Genomic DNA, 17737 nt, shown 5'->3' on the forward strand with positions numbered 1-17737 from the left:
CTGAAAGTTAGACTTCATAAAACAGTTATATTACCGGTTGTTCTTTATGGTTGTGAAACTTGGATTCTCACTTTGAGAGAGGAACATAGGTTAAGGGTGTTTGAGAATAAGATGCTTAGGAAAATATTTGGCGCTAAGATGGATGAAGTTACAGGAGAATGGAGAAAGTTACACAACACAGAACTGCACGCATTGTATTCTTCACCTGATATAATTAGGAACATTAAATCCAGACGTTTGAGATGGGCAGGGCATGTAGCACGTATGGGCGAATCCAGAAATCCATATATAATGTTAGTTGGGAGGCCGGAGAGTAAAATACCTTTTTGGAGGCCGAGACGTAGATGGGAGGATAATATTAAAATGGACTTGAGGGAGGTGGGATATGATGATAGAGACCGGATTGATCTTGCTCAGGATAGGGACCAATGGCGGACTTATGTGAGGGCGGCAATGAACCTCCGGGTTCCTTAAAAGCCAGTAAGTAATAATAATAATAATAATAATAATAATAATAATAATAATAATAATAACAGACTAGGTCTAGCCATTAATATACCAATATAAAACAGCGTACATTACAAAATTAAATGAGATTAATCATAATATACAAATACCCTACACAAAATATTCTTAAGAGTCCATTTTTCTCTTAGATAAGGGTTAGCAGAAATAATTTTTACACTTGCTTTTTAAGCTTAAAATCATTTATTCATGTACATGATTAATTCCGCGTTCCGTGTGTGTCGATTGGTAGGCCTAAAGGTTCCAGGATTATAATACTCCATACCGGTAGTGAACAGAGGTTTGTAAAAAATGGGTTACTTGTGTTCAAATTGCGTTCAACAGAGGATTATTATGAAGAAATGGAGAGCAACCGTTTAAAAATGGTTTCAGGAGTAGCTTTTACCTAGTATTCCATTTAATTCTGTGATTGTTATGTATAACGCAATACATGATAGAGGAGCATCGTTTCAAATCATATTATGTCCAAAAAAAAAAAACAAAAACAAAATTTTACAGGAAGAACGAAAAACTGATTGCTCCTAATTTGGGTCATTTTTTTACAAAAAAATGTGAAGTGATTATGCTTGAGGCGTGCTTTTAGGAACTTGAAAAAATTAAATAACTTTTCAATTGTGTTCTTCAAATTCAAGGAAAATGTGTTGGACATAATACGTTTTGAACCAATAATTATTGTACACGGTACTGTAGTCTCCGTAATCAAAAATCCTTAATGAGGCAAATACATAAAAGAGTCAATTATTATTGTTAAGATTAAATAAAAACATTATCTATTAATACAAAATTACAATATCCAGATTAAACATTTTGATATACAGGGTGTTCATAGCTTCTTTCTTCAGTCATAATGTTTTTAATAAGATAAATAAATGCATAAAAACAATTATTATTGTTGTTATTATTAAATAGAGCATTATTTTATTAATACAAAAATCTACAATTGCATTTTTATGTAGACGTACAGGGTGTTCATAACATCCATCCGGCTCAAGAGGAGTAGAATAGAAGAGAGGGGCTCAAGAGGCGGATTAAGTGTAATCTGTCAAGAAGCTTCTTTTTACCAGCAGTGGAGCGCCACATGCACAAAAATGGCGGTATTTTCAAACGACTTCCTGCACCGGAAATAGCGGGAATTTCAAAATACTTCTTTGCACATCCCTGTTACATTCATATTAACATGAATATTTGAAATGTAACCATCCCTATTATAATTCCTCTTTTTTTTTTTAAGATCTTTAGCCAGAAACTTTTTTTTGTAAATTACAATACCATAAGTGTTTTCAGAACGAGATATCTCATGAAGTAGAGTAGTAGAGGTAGAAAATGGACTGTGAAATTGGAAATGATTTAGACATGACCAAGCAAATCTGTTATGTTGGAATGTATCAGATTTATTTATTAACAATATTTCATTTTGTACATAAACACAAAGATCTTTATTGAAATTAACTGTTTGATGTTTTACTGTAATAGAGAAAAAGATCGTGAGCTCACGATAGGTAATATATATATATATATATATATATATATATATATATATATATATAAAATTAACAACATAGTAGTAAATGTTACACAAAGAAAAAAATCATACCTAAACATTCTTAACACTCTACATATTTATTAATGAAGTAATCTCTGCTCTTTGAAGTCAGCTAACCGCTTAATTTTCTGATATTTTCAGATATACTACCATTAGTTATTATTGTGTTGTAAGGAAAATAATTTCAAATCACCCTTAGTAGAAATTGGAGTCTACAATGCTGTGTTCTTATTGTCTCCAAATAAGTAGATATAATGTGTAAAGTCTACTGGTTACATTGAAGGCAATCATGCACAAATATTTTTTTTAAAGATTAACACTTAATGACATTATGTCAGTTTGTTCCTGAACTTCTACATTACATTTTGGACTTCTATTCTACTCCTCTTGATCCGGCTATATTCATGGTATTTGAATCTTTTTCACATTTTTTTTTTCAAATTCTTCTACTTCTAAATAGTCACAAGTTGCCTTACTATCATAAACTTAAGAGGGAGAAACCCATTAATTCAACTAAACTATGTTTCGATATGCAGCAGAAAGAGACTCTTCCAAATCTCAGAATCAATTAAGCCTATTATTCACGGAAATAAACTATCATACGCTTTGCATAACAGATAAAGACTGTACTGTCCGTATTAAGTACTGTATGTAGCATTGTCGAGAAAAGTGCGCTAGATTGTCGGTATAACCAACATAAGAAAGTAATTAATTTGATTTATACCAATTCTGTAACATGAATATTGGACATAATACGATATGAAACAGACATATTAAAGGACTGAATACGATTTGAAACAACCGCTACTTTTAAGCAGTCATTTATACAGTTAGCGAATACGATTTGATACAATCATATTTCACAGCGTGAAAGATCGTATCCGAAACTATATGAAAATGTATCAAACTCAATTTTGTCCACCAGTGGACATAATACGATTTGAAACTATACTCTTCTGTCATACAAGTGTTTTACCAGGATTGTGAAGTTTCTTCTGAAATGTTAGGTCATGGATGGGCATCGTGCCTCACTTGAGAAATAATGCCTCACTGATCTTCACAGAGCTTATCGCTCTGAATGACATCTTCACAGTCCCCGTTCCTCCCTCACGCAGCTCCTAGGCGTGGGCAGGTTCTATATCAGTTTCATAAGCAATATCAATGGTGGCATAATGACATTATCAAAGCAGTGTGTACGCGTTAGAAAACGATTATTTCATGAGAAATGGGAGGAAGAGTTTTTTTGCTGTTTAGAAGGGGAGAACATACGATGATTGTTATGCTCGAAAATCCTATTAGGCATTAATAAATTTAATATACAACGACATTACTCCTTATGTCATAAAGAACATGCTGAATTAGAAGGTAAGGCAAATTAAATGTTATTTTTCGTGCTATTCCGAAGAAAATTTATGATCTTAACATTTGCATAGTATACTAAATACGACATTATACCTTAAACACGCTGCATTAAAAGGTACGAGGAATTAAATGTTGTTTGTACGTATTATTTCCAAAAGAAATTTATAAAAAAAATATATATATCAAATGTGCGTAGAAAACGAAATATGATTTTCTGAAATTATTTTAGGTCGAGAACGTGCAAATCTATTAAGAAATCTTGAGAAACGCCAGAATATTCAAGAAAATAAACGTAGACAACGTGATGGAATATTATTGACTAGTTACGAAATTTCTCGCCTGTGATTTGAATCAATTCAATGATGGAGAAATAGTAAAGGAGTTTATAATTAAAGCTGCCGAATTAATTTGCCAAATTGAATAAAAGTTTTCGAGTCTCTCAAGTTAACCAAGCGTTTTCCTAATAATTCGCCACTGACCGCCTTAGCGATTACGATAAGGTGACGCAGGTCACAGCAGTTTATATTTCCCATCCTACTCTGCAGTCTCCTCTCCTAGTAAACAAACTATTTCAAATCGAGTGCCTCACGTAACCGAAAATTGTGCCCATGTATGTGTTAGGTAGTCCTGTCGACGTCCTGCAAAACTGACTCGGTGAAAAACCCGCACTATAAAGAGTGCGTCAGAAAGAACGGATGGATTTCAAACTATCGATACGCAACGAGGAGAGAGATATAGTGAGGGGGACCACGACTGTTGGTTCAGCCATAGAATGCAGTTTCAGTTGAGAACATGGTGTTGGTCTGGTGTACAACGTGCTTTCATCGTAGAGACATTTTTGAAAAATGAAGAGTCTGTGATCGCCACTCAGGACTCATTTCGACATCGGATGTCACGCTAGGATTCCAACTCGGAATACAATTTTGCGGTGGGTGGCTTCATTTCGTATCACAGGTTCAACATTAAAGAAGAAATCACCTGGACGAAATTCTATTGCACTGAGATTGTCCGAGGCTACGGCAAGATCTCGCGCCCTGCGACTTCTTTCTTTGGGACCATTTGAAGGCGTAAGTTTGTAAACATCGATCACATACACTGGACGAACTGAAGACAGCGATTCGTGAAGAAATCGTGGCAATTGCACCAGCTATGACTGTGAAAGTGATGGCGAACATCAGAAAACGCCTCGATGCCTGTATTGAAAGCCAAGGACATCATATGGATAACGTTCTTTCCATAAATAAACTGCATGTATTGGTGAATATGTTGATAACAATACATTTTTGATTTGATGAATCTTTACAATTTTCTTGCCATGTGAAATCCATCCGTTCTTTCTGACGCACCCTGTAGTTCCAGATTATGCGCAATAGATATTCTACGTCGCAGTGCTCGGTCGTGTAAAAAAAAAAGAGGAACGACACAAAAAAGGTACTTATGAACATCAAAATATGGCTAAATGTCCAATTTCAGCAGCTGCTTTTTGACCATAGTTCTCTATACATTTACTTTGGTCCCTAAATTTACAAAGCGTTCTTTCATAAACCGAAGTCATAAATCTTCTATAATTACAGTCCACATAGCAACGGTCCTACGAACATAAAATTAAGCACGGACGGGAAGAATAATGTCATATGAATGTCACACTGGCCGCTAAAACTCCAGTGTAGCGCGCAGGAAATGTTATCGCTTAAAACAAAGAAAAGGAGTGCTTTTATTATCGGTCTGAGCCGAGTGCAGGGTTGCCTTGTTAGTCTACTAGTAGAGCGCAGGGTTGCCAGATTGGTATAACTAAAAGTAGCGAAAGCTCGCTGAAAAAGTAGCCAACATTCAGCAAAAGTAGCCCAATATAAATGGCGATTTATATTTCGCGAATTAAATATGTTTAGCTGGATCGGAATGTTTTTTTCAAGTCTCCCTTATGAGCCCTTAACTTGAACTTTTTAAATTTCACAATCTACTTTATTGCTGTCGTCTTTCACATCCTGAAGCCAGTTTGAGAATGAAGTATCATTTAACCATTGGCTTTTAAACGTTTTAGTATAGTTGTCCCACTTTCCCATTTTCAGTAATTCAGGATGATTACAAAACAAAATAAATGTATAACAAGTTATTCTCTGTCACGATTTAAAAAGTTACTATATATCACTTCTATAACAGAGTTTTTTTTTTTAATTATTCCACTATCGGACTCAAAATGAAATAATTAGCCTACAATTAGGCTACAAAAAATGTCAAAAGAGCAATTCCTTAATACATATAACTTAAAAACTGTAGGTCTATATCACTTTTACAACAGACGCTGTTCCTAATTTAAGATTATTGTAATAAACTACATCGGCATTCACAAAAATATTAACGCTTGAAGTGAAGGAAAAACAGCAACTGATTATTAGTCTACCTACTTGCAGGCTGCACTGTGCCACTGCATTTCTGCTGATACTGGTGTTGGTGAAAAGTGTAAATCCACTTACATTGGCTTGGTCATGTGACATTGTGCAATATACTTCCCATAGATACTTTGTTTCAAGCCGTTAAGCTGATGGTGAAATAAGATTAGACGTACACTGTAACAGGTTTTTTTTTTTCACGGAGATGAAGACTATTACTACACCTTATTATTAATTTTCCACAAATTCAAATCAGAAAAAATAGCCCAAAAATAGCCCCGAAAATTTTTGAGTACCCCAAAAATTCGAAGGTAGCCCAATGGTAAAAGTCAATAGCCAATTCAAATATCAAGTAGCCCAACTGGCTACTTGTAGCCCAATCTGGCAACCCTGGTAGAGCGAAGCCGGGATATTTTTGAACTAGACCATACATGGGCACAATTTTCGGTTACGTGAGGCACTGGATTTGAAATAGTTTGTTTACTAGGAGAGGAGACTGCAGAGTAGGATGGGAAATATAAACTGCTGTGTCCTGCGTCACCTTATCGTAATCGTTAAGGCGGTCAGTGGCGAATTATTAGGAAAGAGCTTGGTTAACGTGAGAGACTCGAAAACTTTTATTCAATTTGGCAGATTAATTCGGCAGCTTTAATCATAAACCTCTTTACTGTTTCTCCGTACCTGAATTGATTTAAATCACAGGCGAGAAATTGCGTAACTAGCCAATAATATTCCATCACGTTGTCTACGTTTATTTTCTTGAATATTCTGGCGTTTCTCAAGATTACTTAAGAGATTTGCATATTCTCGACCTAAAATAATTTCAGAAAATCATATTTTGTTTTCTACGCACATTTGATATATGTTTTTTTTATAAATTTCTTTTGGAAATAATACGTACAAACAACGTTTAATTCCTCGTACCTTTTAATGCAGTGTGTTTAAGGTATAATGTCGTATGTAGTATACTATGCAAATGTTAAGACCATACATTTTCTTCGGAATAGTACGAAAAAATAACATTTAATTTGTGTTACCTTCTAATTCAGCATGTTCTTTATGACATAAGGAGTAATGTCGTTGTAGCCTATATTAAATTTATTAATGCCTAATAGGATTTTCTAGGATAACATACATCATATGTTCTCCCCTTCTAAACAGCAAAAAAAAAAACTCTTCCTCCCATTTCTCATGAAATAATCGTTTTCTAACGCGTACACACTGCTTTGACAATGCCATTATGCCACCACTCATATTGCTTATGAAACTGATATAGAACCTGCCCACGCCTAGGAACAACGTGAGGGAGGAACGGGGACTGTAAAGATGATGTCACTCAGAGCGATAAACTCTGTGAAGGTCAGTGAGGCACAAATTCTCAAGTGAGACACGATGCCCATCTCTGAACTAGACATTATGCATACAGCTACATGAGAAATGAGTCACTTTCTTGTTAGGCTATATTTATTTCTATTTGTTGCCATAGCCACTGATTTAGCAGGAGATTTCCTGTTTTTCCATTGAATGTACTGCTCTACTAGTTTTTTGTCAAAAGTCAGAATTTTTCCTGCCTTTTTGGCATGCTGCAGTCATCAATAGTTCTTACAAATGACTTTTAGAGAACCAGGAGGTTCATTGCCGCCCTCACATAAGCCCGCCATTAGTCCCTATCCTGAGCAAGATTAATCCAGTCCCTACCACCATATTCCATCTCCCTCAAATCCATTTTAATTTTATCCTCCCATCTACGTCTCGGCCTCGCCAAAGATATATTTCCCACGGACCTCCCAACTAACACTCTGCAGGGTGTTAAAAAATATCCGGTATTTTAGGAGGTGCTAGTATGCATCAAAACAAGAAAATAATGTCTAATAAACATGGGTCGTACAACACATACTTTCTGAGATCTGAACACTTGTTCATAGGAGGTGCTCAATGTGACGTCCATTCATGGCAATGCATTCCTCTGCCCCTCGACGTAAGGAGTCACGCACTCTTCGAAATTTGTTTTAATACGTTAATAAGAAAGTCCTGATAACGATCCCCAGTTAATCTCTGTGGTAGCACGTATGGCCCTATGAATCTATCACCAAAAACGTCTGCCCATACGTTGATTGAGAATCGGGGCTGATGCCTTGTTTCTTCAACTTCATAGGGATTTTCATCAGCCCACACATGATGATTAGGGGAGAGTCGGGTAGTATCGGACATCGGGTAATATCGGACAGTGAGTTTCTTTCACCTACCACACGATGATAGTACCTGATTGACATGGTTACGTTTCTGTGATGTCGCATAGAGAAACGTAACCATGTCATTCAGGTACTACCACATGGTGGTAGATGAAAGAAACGCACTGTCCGATACTACCCGATGTCCGATACTACCCGACTCTCCCCTACGAAAATTCACAACACCATCTCTGCTGAACCCCGCTCATATCCGCAACCAGACTTTTGTTTTCAATATTCCTTGCAACGAATCATTATTCCATGCCAGGGGTGTCAACTACGATATGATTATCTAGTAGTCTGCTGTATTGTAGGGTAAAGAAATGCATTGGCATAAATGGACGTCACATTGAGCATCTCCTATGAAAAAGTGTTCAGATCTCAGAAAGTATGTGTTGTAGGACCCATGTATATTAGACATTATTTTCTTGTTTTGATGCATACTATCGCCTCCTAAAATATTGGATACCTTTTTTTTAACACCCTGTAACATGTATTTCTGAATTCGCCCATACGTGCTACATGCCCTGCCCATCTCAATCGTTTGGATTTAATATTCCTAATTATGCCAGGTGAAGAATACAATGCAGGTCTGCGTTGTGTAACTTTCTCCATTCTCCTGTAACTTCATCCCTCTTAGCCCTAGATATTTTCCTTAGCAACTTATTCTCACACACCAATGGTTCTGTGCCTGAATTTTCAATTTATTGCTTTGGTACATATTAGAGATGGGTAAAAAAAGCTGGAACAGTTTATTTTAAACTGTTTCACAATTGAAACTGTTTCGTGATATAACCTGTTCCAACTGTTCCAAAGAGTGTTACACTGCTCCAGTGATCACTTCAACGTTCCACATGGTTCCAACAGATAAACAGTTCAGTTTCTAAACAGTTCTCCTCTTCTTTGTTGTCTGCAAAGGCCATTTGTAGCGGTATCATTTACCTCCAATCGAAAGTAGATATAATATCCATGTTCCACAAAGCCTTCGTGCAACAGTAGCCTATGTAGGATCGCGCAATTTAATTGTACGAATCAAACTCCCTAATAAATCTGATATTATTTATTAGCTGTCCATTGATGGAGAATATTTTCATGGTGCCCTAACACAGTGTTAATTATTAATATACCGCGAAAAATATTATCGGTTAATGTCATCGTTATTAAACTCTCCTAGGGCTATATGCGTTATTTTTACTAAAATCGATTTATTTTGAATTGTAGTTATTTACCGTACCCTTAACAGTAACCTACGAAAAATGACTTTCGTTGTCATAATACACTGAACAGCTGATTTAAAGACGATTAAAGGGCTCTGAAACACTTCCCGTAGCAGATGAGGGGTTGAAACAGTTGGAACATTTGGCACTGATGTTGTAAACATATTCTCATGAAACTGTTTCTTTGAAACTGTTATTTTGGAACAGTTTCGTCCATGAAACAGTTACAGTCGAAACTTTTCTAAAAAGAACAGTTTATCCTATCTCTATTACATATATACATTACTAGTGGCTTGTGCAGCAAATGCTGCTGCAAACTAAGTTCGTTAGACGTTCAAATAAAAATGTTTCAGATTTATTTTCAATGAAGAATACTTGTCTTTTTGATAGTTATTTGCTTCCATAATAATGAAACATACTCCCTCTGAATGAATTTTTTTAGCCCAAACACTTTTTCTTGAATTATCCAACTTCAGTTTTTGAGTTTCAACGCGAAAACGCAAGTATCAATGTAGGCAAAAGTTAAAAAAAATGTCAGGCTTGCTAAGCTTTCGAACAATAGCATTTTCGTTTAGCTGCTGCATGCAGAACTTGAAATGTAGAGCGTCAAATCATTTTATCCTACTAAGAGATCTTGCTGAAGTGATCTGGAGACTACAAAATTTTGTAGGCCTCTTATTCTATCAGTAAGTAAAACCTTTTGATCTTTCCTTAGGAACTGTAATTTTTGCGCTCTCTCGAGCCAATATTGAAGACAATGACACATATCAATATCTACACTACACCGCCATTAAGTATATGAAGAAGACCCAACCCCACTGGGTTAATAAGTATAAAAATATTTGAGTTTTAATAACAATATTATTATCTTACCTAAGTTTTCTATATATATAGCAGTCACTCAGTAAATTATAGAAATGAAGATCTAAATTAAGATATTCTCTACATTTACTTACATAACCTCAACACGTTTCACTTTCATGTCATCAATATAGCATCAATATTATGTACAATTAATGAAAAATAGATGCATCATGATATTAACTATAATAATATTGAATTTCTAATGGTAATAATGTCATGAAATCACCCCAAGTTTCGTAGATTTGAATATCCAATACACAGCTGTACTCAGAAAATTATACACTGCAGAATCAGTTTTTGATGACAAATTGAATTGAGCTCTAAATATGTCGGCAATCCTGCAGGTCATGGCCTTCGTGTAATAGCCTTTTGTTTATTGTAGTGTGTTTTTTGTTCTGAAATTCAATCAAGTCGGCCGTGATACAACAAGATTAGTTCTCAGAACTGACAACAGATGGATTTTGGAAAATAGGAAAATTATGTACGAAAATTGACATTTCACTGAAAACTACTACTTTTCCGAAAAACTTTGGATGCCTGGCATGAAAATGAGGGGTCACTCATTAAAATCCGTTCAGCCGTTTTCCCGTAATTTCCATTACCATTTCAAATTATATATATAGATTATGTCACCATGTCTTATTTATACGCAAGATGAACATGTTTTCATTTGTCTTCTGTTCATAATGTTGCCATGATGCTTACAAGGAGCAAGGGGTCGCCTTGGCGACAGCTTGTGGGTTGTAGACTAAACATTATTGTGGCGAAGTGTTATGATATCACCACACTGACATTGTGCAGATAAATGCTATAGTTTCATACACATTGTTCTGTCCAATCCACTCGATAGTTTAATAGTACATTATACAACGAGCCTATAATGAAGGTAATTAAGAAGTGAGTATGGATATTTATGAAACGAGCGCAAGCGAGTTTCATAATTTTCATACGAGCTTCTTAATTACCCTTATAGGCGAGTTTCATACGACTTTTTATGCTCGACCATATTTCTAACTTGATATTATTAATTTTCTTTGTATCTGACCTTGGCCAATGTCCCGTATGTTGTGAGATGTGCGCAGACGCGAAAGTATTGATTTTTTCCGAGGAACAGATGTTCACATTGACCTTGCTAGGCCATAAGAACCTACAGAGATAACATTAAAATTAAATTAGACATTGAAAAACGAGATGACAAATTGAATTTATTTGAATATTATTTACATTTAACGCTAATTATTATAATAACAGAACATAACCTTCTGCGACAGTATTGGATTTCCAGCCTCCGTGACTTTTCGCTAATTCTCTTTCGATTGCATATCCGAGAATAATCGATACTTGCAGTTTTATAACGGTAGAAAGCTGACCTGTCATTGGCTGAACAGTTGTAACCTGAGTCGTCATTGGCTGAAAGACCTGACCTTTAATGAGTAGGTGTACTTTAATTACATGCATTAAAGGTCTGCTACCAGGTGTATAATTACTACATTTCGGCATGGTCGAGCATAATAGTTATTTATGGTACTTGTGAGGTAAGTGCATCTTTATTGCGTGAGTGGAAAGATTTAAGCACGAGGCGTCAGCCGAGTGCTTATATTACACGAGCGCAATAAAGATCACGCTCACAAGTACCAAACGTAATTTTATCCATGACCATAACGAAAAATTATGTTTTATAAAAGAAAATATGTTGAAAATAAGTCCTCATATAATCACATATCATGGCATGGATTGTAGAATCGATATGTATACTAGATAGGTTATGATGTAGGAGGCCATGATTAGTGAAGAATGGTATCTAGGGCGTAGGATAAATAACAAATTATAATTAATTATATAGTTTTAATGTATATATATATTTTCATTTTAAACGTGTATTTTCGTCTTTTTGAAGTTTCAGGGATTATTTAGAAGTGTTCACAGGATTAAAATAATTTCACATTTTACTTCTGTAAACTTAAGAGGAATATGAAAACTTAATTTGTCATCGTGTCTGTTTAGCTCAGTTGACTAATGCGTGTTATTTTAAAATCCTGTAAACCCAACTTCGCAGGTTCAAGTCTCCTCGCATCCCAAAAGGTAAATTATTACAAAATTAAAAAAAAAAAAAAAAAAAAAAAACATATGAGATATGAATGCAATGCACAAATTACGACGTAGCAGATAGAGAAAAGAGAAGGAGATTGAGTGTATGTATATTTGAGAAATGGTAATAAAGAAGTAGAGGTAGTGACATCTAGTAACTAATATATTAACTTCTTGAGTAATAGTTGAATGGAAAAGTATACAGTACGTGTGTACCCGGTTACTAGGAAAACAGGCTACTAATGAACTGTGAGATAAAGTCCAGACTGTGAGGTAAAGTCTTTATCTCACTAGTGGAATAAAGTAATGTTGAATAAAAGCCTACTTTACAAACGCAAAAGTATTCAGTAAAGGCACGTTTTTCGTTGTGGTCATGGATAATAGTTATTTATGGTACTTGTGAGGTAAGTGCATCTTTATTGCACGAGTGGAAAGATTTAAGCACGAGGTATCAGCTGAGTGCTTAAATTACACGAGTGCAATAAAGATCACGCTCACAAGTACCATACGTAATTTTATCCATGACCATAACGAAAAATTATGTTTTATAAAAGAAAATATGTTGAAAATAAGTCCTCATGTAATCACATACCATGGCATGGATTTTAGAATCAATACGTTACTAGGTAGGTAATGATGTAGGAGGCCATGATTAGTAAAGAATGGTATCTAAGGCGTTGGGTAAATAAATTATAATTAATTATATAATTTTAATTTATAAATTTTTTCACTTTAAACGTGTATTTTCGTCTTTTTGAAGTTTCAGGGATTATTTAGAAGTGTTCACGGGACTAATGTGATTAAAATAATTTCACATTTTACTTCTGTAAACTTAAGAGGAATATTAAAACTTAATTAATCATCGTGTCTCTTTAGCTCGGTTGGCTAACGGGTGTTGTTTTAAAATCCTATAAACCCAACTTCGTAGGTTCAAGTCTTCTCGCATCCCAAAAAGTAAATTATTACAAAATTTTAAAAAGATGTATATTAGATATGGATGTAATGTACAAATTACGACGTAGCAGATAGAGAAAAGAGAAGGAGATTGAGTATGTGCATATTTAAGAAATGATAATAAAGAAGTAGAGATAGTGACAACTAGTAACTAATATATTAACTTCTTGAGTAATAGTTGAATGGAAAAGTATACGTGTGTGCCCGGGTACTAGGAAAATACTAATGAACTGTGAGATAAAGTTCAAACTGTGAGGTAAAGTCTTTATCTCACTAGTGAAATAAAGTAATTTTGAATAAAAGCCTACTTTACAAACGCAAAAGTATTTAGTAAAGGCACGTTTTTCGTTATGGTCATGGATAAACATTATTATGTCACCGTGTCTTATTTTTGCATTATATCTGCAAGATGAACAAGCTTTCATTTGTCTTCCTGCTCATAATGCGTCGCCACGATGCTTACAAGGAGCAAGGGGTCGCCTTGGCGACAGCGTGTGGGTTGTAGACTAAACACTATTGTGGCGAAGTGTTACGTTATATCACCACATTGGCATTGTGCAGATAAGGGCTATAGTTTTATACACATTGCTCTGTCCAATCCACTCGATAGTTCAAAGATAATTACAGAATCATATATATTTATACGAATTTTTTAAATCTTACAACGAAAGGATGACACCATCCTTTCCGAACGTAAACATGTGAAAAGTAATTTCATTATTGTTTTGGGGACCCGGGGAACAGAGAAAGAAACAAAACTTATTAGTAGTGAAATTTATTTCTGATTGTCTGCACGTAAAACAGTGAGAGAGTGAAATGTAAGTAATGGTATTTTTGTGTTAGGCCAGGATCACGATCAACACTTCGTTTGCGTTACGTTTCGTTACAGTGTAGTTCAGGGGTTCCCAACCGGTGTGTCGCGGCCCCATGGAGTGTGTCGCGAAATTTTGAAATTGAAAAATAATTTTATGCCATCCAGAAAGTCTCTTTACAACTCATTTAGGTGAATCTTGAATTTTATATTGCCAATATAGGGAATTAAAAACACACTGAAAATACCTTAGTTTTGTAGTGAGAAACTCGATGTGATCAATGGGAGAGCTGTTCCTACTACTCCACACCACAAAACTAAGGTATTTTCAGTGTTTATTTTTAATTTCCTATGGGGGAAAACACGAGGATTTTACTGGAAGCAAGTGAAGAAATACGTTTGGAAGTAAATCCTGAAAAGACAAAGTATATGATTATGTCTCGTGACGGGAATATTGTGCGAAATGGCAATATAAAAATTGGAAATTTATCTTTCGAAGAGGTGGAGAAGTTCAAATATCTTGGACCAACAGTAACAAATATAAATGATACTCGGGAGGAAATTAAACATAGAATAAATATGGGAAATGCCTGTTATTATTCGGTTGAGAAGCTTTTATCATGCAGTCTGCTGTCAAAAAATCTGAAAGTTAGAATTTATAAAACAATTATATTACCGGTTGTTCTTTATGGTTGTGAAACTTGGACTCTCACGTTGAGAGAGGAACATAGGTTAAGGGTGTTTGAGAATAAGGTTCTCAGGAAAATATTTGGGGCTAAAAGGGATGAAGTTACAGAAGAATGGAGAAAGTTACACAACACAGAACTGCACGCATTGTATTCTTCACCTGACATAATTAGGAACATTAAATCCAGACGTTTGAGACGGGCTGGGCATGTAGCACGTATGGGCGAATCCAGAAATGCATATAGAGTGTTAGTTGGGAGGCCGGAGGGAAAAAGACCTTTAGGGAGGCCGAGACGTAGATGGGAATATAATATTAAAATGGATTTGAGAGAGGTGGGATATGATAGAGAATGGATTAATTTTGCTCAGGATAGGGACCAATGGCGGGTTTATGTGATGGCGGAAATGAACCTCCGGGTTCTTAAATGCCAGTAAGTAAGTAAGTAAGTATGCTGGCTGTACATTAATAAAACTTCACCACCTAACCTAACCTAACGTGCTACACACCTATTGTAACATTCCTAACGTTTAGCACACTTGTTGTAGCATTTCTCACAGTTTCATTTCGTTTGCCGATATTGGCATCCCTGCTACGCCTATTGCCTGCCGAATGCTGGAACTCAAGAGCCATCCAGTGGAAGTGAAGTGAAACTGCGACTCTGTTAATTACGTTTCCGAAGTTGTTTCTGTGTTATCTGCAAAAATTATTGTGTCATTGTAGTGATAATTTCATTTATATCTATACTAATAATAAATCTGTAGCCAAAATTTTTCCGGTAATTTTCGATTTTCCAAAAAATAATTGGTGTTAACATGTATAATTAACCATCCTGAAACCGAAAATCACTTTTTTTTAGATTTTGTCTGTCTGTCTATCTATCTGTCTGTCTGTCTGGATGTTTGTTACATTTTCACGCGATAATGGCTGAACCGAGTTATATGAAAATTGAAATATAAATTAAGTTCGTTGTAACTTAGATTTTAGGCTACATGACATTCAAAATACTTTATTTAAAAGGGGGGTTATAAGGGGGCTTGAATTAAATGAATCGAAATATCTCCCTTATTATTAACTAGCCGTACTCGTGCGCTTCGCTGCACCCGTTAGGAATAAATATAAAGTAATTGCATAATTAAAATAGGACGTTTGATCCAGGGAACATTCGTGTTTGATAGAATGATAAATCGTTTAATATGTTACTTAATTGAAATTGTATTTAAATAATTAAAATGCGGTCATTTTGGTCCAGAGAGCAATCATTTGGTGCAATGGCAATTCCTTTAACATGTTTCATAATTGTTATTACATGCAACCACAGTTTAATGAAGATTGACATATCATTTAGTTTTAATGTGTATACTTTATATTACTTGCTTATGTTTCAGAAGTTACTGTAATAATATTGTAGAATTATGTCCATCTAGAGAAACTACACTTTCCAACGGTGAAACAATAATTAAACAATTAATTAGCTTCCGATATTACTTCATACAAACACAGAAACATTCTGTTAGGCTATGTTTAATAGCTTTCGATTGTTGTTGTCCAAGGCCCCTTATAGACGAAGTCATTTGTTTTATTTCAGTACAGCGCCTTTGATGGCGTTGTTATTGTAATTTTAAAACTCATTTATCTCAGTGGGCAAATCGCAATATAGCGAACGTAGAAGCTCCGCCCACGACCCCTTCCACTTTTCCCCTACTAGCTCATCAGACACTCTACGTGATAGGCGAGTGTTATGTCGAATACACATTTCATGTGGGTGGGGATAACTTCCCCTACTGGCGTTCGCTATATTGCGATTTAGCTATCTCATTAAATATCAGTCCTATCAAAATTTTGTACAGAATAAAACTTATCGGAAATTATTTGTATAGAAACTTTTGTTATGTAACATTTTTCATGAAAATCAATAATAAGCGAGATATTTCGATTTATTTAATTCAGGCCCCCTTATAAGCCCCCTTTTAAATAAAGTATTTTTAATTCCATATAGCCTAAAATCTAAGTTACAACGAACTTAATTTATATTCCAATTATCATATAAATCGGTTCAGCCATTATCGCGTGAAAAGGTAACAAACATCCAGACAGACAGACATACAAACAAAAATTTCAAAAAAGCGATTTTTGGTTTCAGGGTGGTTAATTGTATATGTTAGGACCAATTATTTTTGGAAAATCGAAAATTACCAGAAAAATTTTGGCTACAGATTTATTATTAGTATAGATTTTCATGAAAAATGTTACATAACAAAAGTTTTTTTCAAGGTGATTTCCGATAAGTTTTATTCTATGGTGAAGGAAATATGTAGACGCCTAATATGGGGACACGGGAGAACCCCGAGAAAAACTCTAACTGCGACCTTGTCCGCCACAAGTGTCACTTGTTTTTTCATGAAAAGTCTCAGGCTTTATCGCTGTTATATTAGCCTACTGTTGTACGTTCTAGATATTATTGTGATTATTATTGTAATAGGTAAGCCTGTTAGGCTATATTCAATTAGAGTCTGGCTAGGCGGAAGGGAAGGCCTGATGGCCTTAGCCCTGCCATATTAAATAAATAAATAAAGCTTCTATTTCTCTGATGATGTGCACGCAGAGTATTTGAATCTGTTTTTTTTTTTTTGTGAAACCCCATAATTCAAATTTTAAGAAAATAGAGTTTATTGCTAATTCCTGTTCTATCGAGAAAGATATAAGGTCCCTGTGCCAAATAACGCCATGTATACCTTTAACGCCACCCTATTAAAATTTGTTAACCACACAAGTTTTCGGTAGTGCACTACTGTAGCCTGCATTCGCTTGCAATCTAGTGATGAAATGAGTTACTAGCTGTCCGCTGACATTTACGAGTGACATTATATTCCATCATTTTCCTGTTGTGTGTTGATAGTGAATGGCTGTTCTTATATCAAGGTAAGAGGCAATATTTTATTTTGTGTGTTGAGCAAATAATAACTATATTAAACTATATATTTTCGTGATCCTTAAACATTCTTCTTTGTATAGAAAGTATTTGATATCTATAAAATTTGAAAATGTTAGAGAAACAGGCATGTCA

The sequence above is a fragment of the Periplaneta americana genome, chromosome 2 (genome assembly GCF_040183065.1).
Source record: "Periplaneta americana isolate PAMFEO1 chromosome 2, P.americana_PAMFEO1_priV1, whole genome shotgun sequence".
Classification (NCBI taxonomy): domain Eukaryota; kingdom Metazoa; phylum Arthropoda; class Insecta; order Blattodea; family Blattidae; genus Periplaneta; species Periplaneta americana.